This window comes from Mustela nigripes, chromosome 12, assembly GCF_022355385.1.
Source record: "Mustela nigripes isolate SB6536 chromosome 12, MUSNIG.SB6536, whole genome shotgun sequence".
Lineage (NCBI taxonomy): Eukaryota > Metazoa > Chordata > Mammalia > Carnivora > Mustelidae > Mustela > Mustela nigripes.
In genome coordinates, this window is record NC_081568.1 from 136,460,944 (window position 1) to 136,475,296 (window position 14,353).

The 14,353-nt window shown below is 38.9% G+C and overlaps 1 protein-coding gene across 5 annotated transcripts in view; it reads right to left on the minus strand.

The window, feature by feature from the left end:
- CSNK1G3 (casein kinase 1 gamma 3) overlaps positions 1–13,910 on the minus strand; it is a 115,219-nt gene extending 101,309 nt beyond the window's left edge. For all 5 annotated transcript variants that reach the window (XM_059418422.1, XM_059418418.1, XM_059418420.1 and 2 more), the window contains exon 1: positions 13,821–13,910. The gene's annotated coding sequence lies outside the window, so the exon portion shown is untranslated. The remainder of the gene's footprint in view (positions 1–13,820) is intronic.
- Between the last annotated feature and the right edge of the window lie 443 nt (positions 13,911–14,353).

Consider the following 14,353-nt stretch of genomic DNA (forward strand, 5'->3'; position numbering starts at 1 on the left):
TGGTGTTTGGGTATGCAATCAAATTAACAAGCTATTATTAAAAAGTAATTCAATACAGGAGATTTAAAGTTCAGGAACTGCTTATTACTAGAACTCTTCAACATTACTGGTGGAACTACAAAACGGTATACAGCTGCTCAGGAAAAGTTTGGCAGCTTCTCATAAAGTTAAACATACACTTATCATATGACCAATAATTCCAATCCTAGGAACTTAACAAGTCAAATGAAATTTTTAATTCACCAAAAAGAAAAAAAAAAAAACTGCACCCAAAAATGTTCAGGGCAGCTTTATTCCTAACTGCCAAAAACTGGAAACAAATGCTTCAAATGGTTAATGGATAAACATGCCCAGGTACATCCATATAATGGAACAGTGCTCAGGAGCAAAAAGAAATGACTGACACATGCTTCACCAAGACTGAATCTCAAATACCCTATGCAAAGGGAAAGGAGCTAGATTCAAAAGCCCACATACCACACAGTTCCATTAATATGCTATTCTGAAAAAGGCAAAAGTACAGAAACTGAGAAAAGATCAGGGGTTGCTAGGGGCTGGGAGGGGGAGAAGGGGTTTACTACAAAGGGGCAGAAGGAGGGCAATATTTGGACCTAACGGAATTGTTCTGTGCACTGATAGCAGGGGGGAGTGAACTTCAGTGTGCAAAAATGTAAAAACAGGAAAAAGAAAAAAACTTTATCTAATATAAAAAAAAAACCTTGCGACAAAATCATAATTAAGTGAAATGTTCCAAAAATTGAATACTTCCTTTAAATTTTCTGGCTAGCCCATAAATGCCTTTAATTTCAACTCTTACCATTTAAAAAAAGAAAAACTTTCTATAAAGTATTTCTCTACTTTTAAGCCTAAGTAGCTATATCAGATGCTTGTGTTTATTAGGATATTTAAAGTAGGGCCAATTTATTTGTGTGAGATACCTCATACAACAATGAAGATGCCCACTAAATTGGTTTGGAATGAGCACAGTGCCTCAGGAGGTATTTAATCAAGGTTCTTCCATGTTAATTCTCCCTAATAAAAAAGATGAAATGATTAATCCATTCATTCAACAAACAAGTAATCACGAGAGGCCTATCATGTGCCAAATACAGGAAATGAAATGGCACACAGACACTCAATCCCTGACATCACACAGCATAAACAAATAATAATGTAAAGTATGATATGTACAAGAGAATTACAGCACTTTCCGAACACACAGCAAATGCACATAACCTATGTAAGCTCGAAATCTTCCATTAGTAACTACACTGTAAAATACTTACCATCTTGGTAAATTCAAAAACACAACGGAAAAAGCATGCACAACCGTGCTCACCACCCCATCACCCCCTCAGTGTTTAGGGAGGGAAACAAAGCAAAAGACCACGTACACAGAACACTAATAAGCAGTACAATATTCATTTCCCTATAATAAGGTCCTCTTCAGGGAAATTCCAAAATATGCAGATTTATTTGTCACCTTTCGCACCAGCAGGGCATTTTTTCCTGATTCAGAATACCATACATAATCCTGAACTTATCTTGTTAAGAAATATGATTTCAAAGGAGGGGAGGGTGGAGTAATAAAGAAAAGGAGAGAAAAGAAAAAAACAGAAAAGATGTGGGGGGGGGGAGCCAGTTAAGTATATAGATCTTTGCAGTGAAGTCTTAAAAACAAATTAAGGAAGTTTAAGGAAACTAAAACAGAGGCATTACAACCACACCCCTGCTTCTTTCTGTAATGAAAAAGGAAGCCAAGAGCACTGCCTGCAGGTGCTTTGGTATGAAGTTACCATGTGCAGAGGTAAAATTATATAACCCCAAGGACTAAACAGAGTGTGTGATGAATGCTCGGCTACACCAGCTACCCAAAACATTTTCCATCCTGAGCATCCTAATTACACAATGCTCCTGGGACCACACTGGGGCCCACAGGACCAGGGTTAATAACTTAGTGCCAAAAAAACAGAAAAGCTTTCAACAACTGTTAAACAAACACAGATTAAAATAAAGTGCCTCTTGGTATGTATGTATTTACAAGAGAAAAAAAACACTAGGAATTTACTAGCATCTTAGTGAAACTCCATTTCAGAGGAATAAGATGCTAAGTAGTTTCAATGAAGAAACAAGAAGTAGAAGCAAATTAATGCAGTTTCCACAGGTCCCTTTCCAAAGTTCTTACAGCCAAGCATGTTCTGGAATCCTGAATTTTAGGGGATTTTTGACAGGTGATATAGTGTGTATGTACCACCTAACTTGTAAAAAGGTTGTGATGACACACAGAAGTCTGGAAAAGGACATTATAATCAAATTTACTATTTCTGCAGTGAAACCAACAAATCTATGAAATAAAGACACAACAGTTCAACCTAAGTTTTATGAAAAAATCAATTTATGCCAAACATACAAGAAAATATTTTTGGTTTCCAGAGCATTATGGATGTTAAAATTGTTGATAAGGAAACAGTATCCACTGCTCAGTCACTGTGTGTACAAAGTGTTACTGGAAGCCTTATAATCATGTGATTTTCTTGTGGAATTTTGGTGAACACAAAATAATTCTAAAAGTCTTCTCCAGGTTCACAAAGAACATGTCCTCTACAACTCCATCCACTTTAAAATTTCTTTACCACAAATTGTCCTTCTAGGGCAGTTTACAAAAGTCTAACCCTTGAAATTTACAGAGGAACTGCAAAACCCAATTTTGCCACCAATCAAACAATGTTCCTTGAATGGAATTTAACATATTAAACTCATCATAAAATGGTCTGTCAGGGCACTTCGGTGGCTCAGTGGGTTGGGGCCTCTGCCTTCAGCTTGGTCTTGATCCCAGGGTGCTGGGATTGAGCCCCGCATCATCAGGCTCTCTGCTCAGCAGGGAGCCTGCTTCTCTCTCTGCCTGCCTCTATGCCTACTTGTGATCTCTGTCTGCCAAATAAATAAAATCTTTAAAAAAAAAAAAGGCCTGTTCTCATTGTACCACTACAGGCTGTAACTGGTAGGGGTGTTTGTGACCTAGGAAGTTACACCAAATATGGCACAAAAGAGGACGCTGACTGTCATAAATGACAAGATACAAAAACCACAAAATCCTTTTATCATAGTACATCTACATGTATACAAACACTGACTAAATAAGTCATAGACAACATACTATATTACACAATGTACTATAACTGAAGTAAATTATTTCCACTTAGGGGAAAACAAAAATATTTCTCATTGGCGATGGTATAAAAAAGAGTAAAGCAGTACGCATGCAGTTATACTAAACTATTAATGCCTCTTTCAACCTTATGTTCCAGGAAAATACAATACAGTGATATTATAAATATGATAAATATATAAGCTATGACTAATAAACTTTTGATTAGCAACAATTCTTGTCTTCTTATACTTTAAAGATACAACTGTTTTTATCACTTAGGTTTCTTAAGATTCTCAGAGGCATCTGAGACGATGCTTTAATTTATTCTTGATAAACTTCCCTTTAACAAATATTCAAAACTTCAACAATCCTCTAATTTGGGGGCTGTATGTAGCAAAAACTGCTAATAACCAATGAATATAGTGGCTTCACTAAGGATTCTGGGTACGAAACTATTAAGAGAAGTCACTTTGTAAACCTGGTCCTCTTGCAAATGTTTCCTATACATTTCTTGTCTCACTTTGACACCCTTATCTCAATTAAAAAGAGAACTTGAAAGTTAAGAGCTAAGAGACGTGTAAAAGGGGAAAGAGAAGAAATCAAACATTTCAACACACTGGAATCACTTACAATAACCCTAAAATATATCAGCACCCCACCCCCAGATTCAAATATCAATTATCAGGGGTAGAATCCCTTTACCCATCATGTTTTTTAAGGTCCCCAAAAAATGTTAATGTGAAGTCAGGGCTGAGAACCACCGGGATACATAGCCCTCCTCACAAACACTTTTCTCTTTTTTTTTTTTTTTTAAAGATTTTATTTATTTATTTGACAGAGAGAGAGATAGAGATCACAAGTAGGCAGAGAGGCGGACAGAGGGGGGGGGAGCAGGCTCCCTGCTAAGCAGAGAGCCCCATGCAGGGCTCGATCCCAGGAACCTGAGATCATGACCTGAGCCGAAGGCAGAGGCTTAACCCACTGAGTCACCCAGGTGCCCCAAACACTTTTCTCTTATTTCTAGTCAGTGGTAGCTGACTTTATCTTTAAAACTACCCCTTTTTGTTCTCATTTACTCCATCACAGAAAAAAATTTACTAATCTTGAATTAGAAGATTTTAAACAAGTGCTTATAATAAAAGACATTTTGATTTATCTCACATTCTCATTCCCAATCCTCAGGATTTTATTTTTCATTCAGTCTTCACAAACAACTTCATCAGTACTTGGCAACTAAAATGTGTATCAACAGTGGAACATACAATAAACATACATATGACACATACTGTTATCAACCTGTAACAGATTATCAGAAAATACCCACACCCAAAGGAATGATTCTAAAGAGCTGACTACATTTGGATATTTCATGAACTATAAACTACTTTCAGAACTCAAATGTACAAAAGAATATGAGCTACAATATGCTCACATTCGTATGACAGAAAAAAGAACTCAGTACATCATCTACCATTTTTTTTTACTATACTCATGATTACATGATTACAGTTTATTATAGTAAAAAGATAAAGATTAAAATCAACAAAGGGAAAAAATGCATGGGTTGAAGTCCAGTGGAAACCAAGCCTTGAGTTTCCAGTATCCTTTCCTAGTGGAATCATATGCATTTAGTTAATTCTTCTTACACTAACTTGTGTAAGTGTTACCAACCTGATGATATTACTGGTGTTACATAGATAATTACTGGTATTACACAGGGAAGCTCACCTGAACACTGATGTTCAGTGTTTTTTTTTTTTAATATATAAAATGTTTTTTTTAATAATTTTTTATTTTTTATAAACATATATTTTTATCCCCGGGGTACAGGTCTGTGAATCACCAGGTTTACACATTTCACAGCACTCATCTACCATTTTTTAAATGAAAATTGGTATTACAAGATTCCACATCTTTAAGATGTATACTTATTTTGATTCACATTATTTTCAGATCTCTAGAACAAAAGAATATAATAATACCTTAAAAATATGCAACTGCAAATACCAGTTTCTGAAAACGTCACCAATGACTGACATCTACTAGTTTCACCTCCAAAACAATACTAGGTTATGTTTGCACTTCAAATCAGGATTTTATTAAAAGGTCTTGTAGCCACACATTTGCATACCATAAAACTAGAAGAATACCAGGAATTTTCCCTCTTCTTTACCTATAACATTACCTACTGTATTTGCCTGCCATCTGAAAGTATTCATTGCTGGAATATAAAATAAGTATTTCACAAAAACAGAAAAAATAGACATGACACAGACTGACTGTGAGGGAAAAAAACATTTTCACTTCCCTTTTTACTAAAGGAAACTCTGACTATGACTTTGACTCTAATACAGTGGCCTCTAATACACTGCCAAGTTTACCACCTGAAGTCAAAAACACACAAGTCTTAAAAATAGGTAACACAAAGAGAACTATTAAATACTCAGAAGTCCAGTACTTTCATACAGTACACTTGTATCAAAAGGTATTATATGGCCAATTTCCACTTAAAATTTTAAGGTAAATAGCTTTTAAAAGTAAAATTCTAAAAGTAAAGACAATTACAAAGCAGCCCTGCATTCCAGGCATACTTTACCCAAGGTAATATACAAACAAAAGCAGAAGTATGTTAAAATCTAAGTTGGTAAAAACATCCTACCCCAGGATTCTCTTCTTTTCTTCCTCCTTAAAAAAAAAAAATTTACTCTTTTTCCTGATGGTAAATAATAATGATTAATTATAGCGGAAGATCCAAACAATATAAAGAAGAAAAAGTGTAAAAATAAAAATCACCACGAATCTCGCTACTTACAAATAATTGTCATTAACATAAATACCCTTGCAGAGGATAGACAGATCTAGTCTGTATATATACCAGTGCCACAATGACAATGAGAAGAATTGCAACAATTAAAATCCTGTGTGTGTGTGTTATACACATACACACACACGCACACATATATATATATATGCATGTATCTCAATGTATATGTGTAATACACACACATACACACACACACATGCATTTTTTTACATACACTACAGGTACAAAAATTTTTAATATAACAACTTTCTTGAATTTAAACATACATAAATTGTTCCAAGCACTCATTCTGCTTCTGCATTTTCATTTAAACAGGCCAGGTTTGAGGTTACTTGTCTGTCTGTGTGTTGCTGTGCTTGAGGGAAGATTAAAAAATGTGTCAGTTTATTTGACTTAAAAAAAAAAAAAAACAAAGAAACAAAAAAACAATCTCTAGCTAAAATTTTCCAAACCCTGGAAATACGTACCTGTACTAACGACAGTTGGCTGACTGCTTTACAGAACTACCTCATGGTCCCAAGCAAAACTGTAAAGCAGACAAAACTTTTCAGGGCCTCCTATCTCTTGGGTCAGAAAGAGCACCATACTAGCAATTAGGAAAGGAGAGTACACCCACCAAGAGTGTGCTGTGAGAATTTCACTCAACCTTCCCATGATTTGTTTTATTTCAATTCCAAAATTCTGTGATTCTCCCGTGTCCCCATTCCCCCACCAATTTTTTGCTTCTCAAGATAGGTAAAAATTATCCTTTCCTCCTATCTCACTAGGATCCCATGATTCAAAATAAACCCTTCCTCTGACTGACAAATTCCCATTTCCTCAACTCACTTATCGTCCTCTAAGTGAGAAGAAGAAAGAAATCTGATGAGATCAAAGGCACGCACAATTTTTGGAAAGGAGGGAGGGCAACAACTCAGAAAAACATTTAAGTAAGTTTATAGGTACGAATTTTTAATTTAAAGTTATAATGGCTTTATGAGTTTCATGGAAAAAAGATATAATCTTACAACTTGAAAAACTCCTTTTATTGATGCAAAGATAGTCAATAAAAAAACATTGTTTTAAGCTCCTAAAATATTCATCCCTGAGCATATTTAAGAGTATAAAACAGAAGCAGCTTTCTAATCTTTCATCTACTACATCTGTACAACCCTTTAAAGTTCAAAGTGCATTTATATGCATTATTTATTTTCATTCTCAAAACAAGCAGATGTAGTGGTCACTACTGATTGCCTCTCTAACATCCATTTTCTCCATATTCTCCCCCCCCCATATTCTTCCTTCCCACAATTTTTTAAAATATCTTCCCTCCACAATGTAACTCAGGAAACCATGACCCCATCCCCAACGGCAGGGGATGTATCCTGATTAACAGAAATCAACTATGATAACCCTATTCCCCTTGTCATGACTGGTTAGGAAATACACATGACCTAATTCTGGTCAATAAAACATGAAAGGAAAAGTATGCTGGTAAGCTTGTGCAAAACATTTCCTGGCCAATGCATGTCTAGATGTGATCTTGCTACCAGCCTGAGGATGAATCCAACACAAAGAGGAGAGCAGAGCCAAAAAAATCAGAGGCAGACCAAAGCTCTGAAAAACTAGCCCTACCTCAATACTTCACTGTTCCATACCGGAAACTACTGCATTTCAGCATTAAGATGCAGAGACACCAAGATAAATAGCAAAACCTATCCATCTCTCCTTCCCCAACCTGGACCTCCTTTCCTATAAACCTGAAAGTTTTCCTTCACACTTGAGCTCAGCTAGGCAAGACAGGAGGGCAGCTCCTGTAAGCTGCTAGACCAGCAGGCTTTGAACCAAGCTCAACAGCTCCTGGTACACATCAAGCGTATGGCATTTCCTCTTCCAAGGGGCAATTTCCTCTACCAATTCACTCCAGTAGTCCCTACGCTGGTTGAGGAGATCCTGGGATTCTAAGGCGGCTCTTCTCTATATAAAAGCTGAAAGGTAGAACACAAAATCAGATCAAGGACCACATAGGAAAATATGTGAAAACCACAGGTTTATCACTTGAATAGATAATTAAATAATTCACCCTAAGGTATTAATGAATATAGCAGAAATACCAGAATTTATTTCTTTTTTATAAGAGGATGCTATTAAATCAATCTATAAGGGTATAAAATAGATGGTATTTTAGAAGCAGATACTCTCTTTAATATATAATTAACCAAGAGTTTCTAAGTTAACTAACTTAGAAAAGGGGAATCATGGGGTGCCTGGGTGGGTCAGTCAATTAAGCCTCTGACTCCTGGTTTCGGCTCAGGTTATGATCTCGGGACTGTAACACTGAGCCCCGAGTTGGGCTCTGTGCTCAGCACTGAGTCGGCTTGAGATTTTCTCTCTCCCTCACCCTCTGCCCTCCCCCTGCTCTCTCACACTCACTCTCTTTCCCTCCCTTGCTCTCCCAAATAAATTTTTAAAAACTTAAAGAAAAATAAAAAGACATGAAATGAGGTCATGAAAAAGTCCACATATCTTGAACATTTTCTTGCAACTAAAACATAAAAAAAATGTACATTCCCAAGACAGTATGATTGGTCTACAGACCAATCTCTTCTTTCTCTTCTTTCTTGCAAAAACCACACCTATTGTACATCACCTGTGATTTCCAGTTTCTGTTTTTTAAATATGGATGGACTTCTTACAAAACTTAGGCACAAACATTGCAGATTCGTTTTAGATTTTTAGGGTTTAATGAGGGTTCCCCTCATGGTTTAAAGTCTTCTCACCCACACCTATTTTAACTATAATTATTTTAGCTATTCACCTGTTTTCAAAGGAGCCAGAGGTTCTTATACAAATAACTTTTTGCCTCTATACTTCACTAAATAATGTTTCATTAAACTATAATTACAACATTAAGTACAAGTGCCATCAACGATTTGTTGAGGGTAAACACAAATAATTCTTGCTAAGTATAAAATAACTAGTGGGATTAAAAATTGAAAAACAAACTAGAGAATAGTCTACTGCCATTTAATACCACATGGGCATCAAGCAGTAAATGAATGAAGAATATCAATTTTTTGAGTGGGTTGAACAGGTGAGTTAAAACACAGTCTCCTCAAACAGGTGTTCCCAAGAGTCTTTGCTTATTCTGCCCACCAGTCAACCTTCTGACAACTCATAGGTATCTTTTAAAATTTTTTTAAGATTTTATTTATTTATTTGACAGAGAGAGATCACAAATAGGCAGAGAGAGATGGGGGAGAAGCAGGCTTCCTGCTGAGCAGAGAACCCGATGCAGGACTTGATCCTAGGACCCTGAGACCACGACCTGGGCTGAAGGCAGAGGCTTAACCCACTGAGCCACCCAGGCACCCAACTCATGAATATCTTAAGAAAAAGAGTAACCAAAAAAAAAAAAAAAAAAGAAAAGAAAGAAAGAAAAAGAAAAAAGAAAGAAAGAAAGAAAAAGAAAAAGAGTTTCATGAGATTTTACTTACTTCTAGTGCAAGCTATAAAAAATGTGGATGTGATTTAGGCATATGTGGATATAATTCAGCTACAGACCTTCATTAAATTAAATTATAACTGTGTGATTTATTATTAGTCAAGAAAATGACCAAAGTGTGTGTCTTCTCTACCAAATACATAAACACTGCAGGCTCATTGTTAAGAATTCTTTCTTACAACAAAGATGATAGGCAAGGAGTGGTAAGTGAGAATATAACCAATCACTTACTATAGTTTAAGAACAAATCACTACACACCTTCCTAAGGTCCCATAATTGGAAGAAACTCTATGGTTTAGGAAACATTTATGGTTCTAAATCCCAGCTCTGAGAAGGGAGCTAGAAAAAACATGGCTAATAGCACCTTGAAAAATGTGTATAAAACTTATCTCTCCTTATATCTCTCTCTCATTCCTTATTTTCTGAGTAATGCAGAGCATCTTCCCAAGTCACTTTACACTCATAGGTAATACACACTTGATTTCTACCTATTAAGAATCCCAAATATGGTTCTGTCTTTTAGGACATCATCACAAAAGGATACCCTGAGTTAGCTTTAGTCACTAGAACCACATTGACCATTCCTATGCAATCTCTACAACTAAAAAACTACAGATACCCCCAAAATTGCCATTTCCAAAAAAGTTCCATCTTGAAGAACCAACACCCCAACATATACTAACAATACTAATGAGTACCACTAAGTGCCAACCTCTCAAGAAAACACAAAAAAGGAAGAGGATGGAAGATTAGGGAAAAAACAGGTATTTGGTGGTTTAAGACTCTGAAATCAGGAAAAAAACGACTTAAATAAGCACTGTGCTGTATCTTTAAAAGGTTGCTTAAACTCTAGTTGACTGTTTCCTATTGTCAAAAGCAAAGATTATACACCATATAACAAAAAAATGTTGTCTTGACAGTATCATCTTGGTCCCTTACAAAGCCGGCAGTTAATAAATTTTAACAAGTATTAGTGTTTTAAATGGAAGGTTCATGATAATTCAGTTATACTTGGGTTCACAAATTCAGTTTATGTATACCACATATATATGTGTGTATATATGTATATATACCATATATATGTGTATATATGTATCTATCATATATATGTGTGTATGTATATATATCATACATATATGTATATATATCCTTTTTGGACATCTAAAAGGAACAGTTAGTAAAACCCATCAAAAACCTTCCCAAAAAGGTGAGTCTACTACATAGACATAAACACTATTATTGTTGAGGGTGGTATTTTTCTAAGTATTTCTTTGATAAGGATATAAAGTTTGGGGTTAAATTCTGTAAGGGTCATTTAATATTTAAGATAACTAAAAACCTTATACATATTATCTGGAACCATGAACACCTCCCATTTTACCATCCCACTGTCATGGCCAATTCTCCCTGTATGTGGATTCCTTATATTTCACTTTATCCATAGCGAATCTCACCTTCAAATGCATTCAGAATAATACAACTATATAATGGCCTGTGTTTTGTGTTGTTTAATATTGCAGCTTTCCCTCAATTTAGTTTGAAATATCCTTTTAGGGAACCCTCTAAAACTTAAACAAACACTTGTTCCCTTGTGAGAAACTCTGAATCAATAAAATACACCAGAAAAAAGAGCCTATTGCCAGTACAGAGAGGATTACAGAGGGGACAGAGAAATAAACAGAGAGCTTCCCATTTCTTCCAGAGGCTCCTTGTTACAGCCTGGATTCATTTCATATACCACCAATTACCAGACACACCCATATTCAAATTCAAGTACAGAAATATGACAAAGCCAAGTATGGTGTTGTAGATTATATACTTCTCTGCTTTCCTCCATCAGCATAAATGATAACACGTTGATTATTCTGTTACAGTTTGTTTCCTTGAACTTAATATCCTTATTTGCCTACCTACTTCCTAGAAGCATAAAATCTGGACATTTGGACCTTTATACCTCAAACTGACTCAGTTTTAAATACAAGGCATTCTGGACTTCCACGGCTCAATCTCCACCTATTTTCATAGTTTCCTCTCCCACAAAGACCTCCAAGCACAGCAGCCTCATGTGCAGTTCAACAAGCCCATAATACCCAACCAACACGCCTCTGCCCAAAAACTACCCCCCCCACACACCCCGTTTTGCCCATTCAAATATTTTAATGCCCAAATGGATTGTTACCAGATCTAAAGTCATTCATAACTCCCCAGTTAAAAATTAGTATCTCTCTCTCTCTCACACACACTCACACACACACAGCCCCCATGCTTCCATTCACCTCCAATAAATCCCACAGGTGTTTTGTGTTGCCATCATTTCCGTGCATGTCTGCTGCTCCCCTTTAAGACGGCTACTGGGTCTGAGTCATTTTCATATTCTAACCACTCTTCCATCCTCACCAGAGTAAAGTTCCTTTGCTGATGATAAAAGTCCAGGTTGAACTGAACTACTCCTTGATTTTAATTCCTGCCTTTTTATTTGAAGGAATAAATGAATATCATGTGTTGAATATTTTGGTAAGAGTTATCACTTTGTAAATCTAACAAAGACAATGTCAATAATTACATAATGCATTAACTTCTGAGTTGATGAGTGGCAGAAGAGGTAAGTGAACACAATAAATCACCACTGAAGATTATCATTTTCTAAGATTCCCCCAAAAAAGTCTCATATATATCAATATTAACATTAACCTTTCTGTCCCCATTCTAATAAGAAGTGTTAATAACTGATGCATATGCAGAAGTGCAAGCTCTCTGGAAGCCGAAGTGTCCGTACATTCCAGAGAATCTATGTCAAAGCCATGCAATTTATTTGGTAATACCTCCTTTTAATGCCAATTAATGTGATTTTTACCTTACATGCAATAAAAAGGGCTAATATATACAAAGGATACTTTATCTTAGCTCAGAATATAGACAGGACAAAGTATGGTAAGAGTTATGAAATACACTAAGCAGAACCCTCCACCCTACCCCGAAAAAAGTTATGAAGAATGTCACAAACTGTATTTGATTTTTGGAGGAAAATGGTTTCTTAAACTGGCCTCCTATCTTTGTAACCCTAACTCATTCTTATAATCTGTATTATTTTTCCTCCACTTTTTATTTACAGGGAAAGCAAATATTCCTCAAAAATATATCCGTGGGTTTAAAATTTAAATTTTTTTTTAATTTTAAAAAGTATTCCAACTCAGATGTAGTTGAACATCTCTTACTGTGAGCAAATGCCATTCACTAGTAACTGCACAAGAAATAAATACTGACTTATTTTCTTAACCTATTAAAAATCAGAAGGTTTTTCATTTTCCAATTAAAGTCCACGTTTTAACACAAAAGGTTAAAAAGGGGTCACTTATTGGCCAGCCTCCGTACTCATTACAACAGAGTTACAACTAATTCGCACAGTGTAGCAACAGTAGCCATCTCCCACACACGCGCGCACATACACACACACACACACTCTCTCTCTCTCCCACCCATTAACTTTTCCTCCTTCCTTGGGAAAACTAGAATGATCCTAATACAGGCCTAACTACCCCCACCCCAGGAGCACACACACATCTCCATCACCGCCCCACGGAAAAGCAATGTGGTAGCTGTGGACCAAGAGCACCGACGCTTCGGTGTGTCACTTCCCCTGCATGTGGGATAAACAAACAAACCAGCACCTTAACAGTAGCCAGCAGAGAAAATTTGTTTCCCTCGACTAATGCCTTGGTTAAGTTTTAAGCTAAGTCAAAAGCTCTAACAAATAGGTAAATCCCAGCCCCCCCCACACCCCCAACAGACACCCCAGCGGGAAGTTTCCCCCTGAAATGAATGTTGACCCTGACACCTCCTTCCAGCAGCCAGATGCCTCCCTCCCTCCGGCCCAAACCCCCACTCCGAGCGTAATTGTCTGGACACAATCAGGAGCCCCAGGGCTGCGCTCCCGACCTCAAAAACCCCTCCCTGCAGAAGCCCCCGCCTTCCCCGGCTCGCCCACCTTCCCCGGCTCGCCCACCTTCCCCCGCGTCCCCACTCGCGCAGCACCGCTCGGCAACTTCTGCACGCGCCCGGCCCGCCGCCCGCGGCCCCCTCCCCAGCCGCCCAGCCCTCGGCGCCCTCACCCCCCCGGGCCGCGGCCCCTCCCGTCCTCCCTCCGCGCCGCCAGCCCGCCGGGGTCCTCGCCCACCCCTCCTCCTCCTCCTCCTCCTCCTCCACCTCCGCGGCCCCCCGCCTGCCGCGCCGCCCCCGCCGCACCCCAGCCCGGGACCCCAGCCCACCCAGCCCCACCCGGGAAGGAGGGAGCCGCGGCCGCGTTGAGGCTGCCGCGGGGCCGGGGCCGGCCGGCCGCGCGCCACCGCGGAGGGGGCTTTACCTCAGAGGCGCGGTCGCGAGCTGCGGGGTCGGTCCCGGGCGCGGGCGGCGCCCCCTGCTCCGTCAGTCAGCGGCGGCGGGGGCAGCCGCGGCGGCACATCACACCCGCCGGCGACCGGAGGAGGAAAGCGAGCCACGCAGGGAGGGAGCGAGCGAGGTAGGGGGGGGGGGGGAAGGAACGAGCGAGGGAGGGAACGCCGCTCGGCTCGGGCTCGCTCTCTGCACTACTGCCGGTGCCTCCTACCGCCGCCTCTGGCCAGAGAGTCGCCGCCCGGGCCGCTGCTGTCGCCACCGATGCAGCCGGGAATGAATGCACAGCGGCGCCTCGCTTATCCGGAGGTCAAACATCCTTCTGCCTCGGGCATCCGGATCGGCGCCGGACCCGGAAGTGAACACATGGAAAAAAAAAATAAAAAAGGAAAGCGTCTCTCTAGCGGCGGCGGCCCCCAAGCTCCCGCATCAGCGAAAAGAGCCGAGCAGAGCCGAAGATTACAGCGGCCTGCTCGGATTGGCCGGTTCTCCGACCGGAAGAAA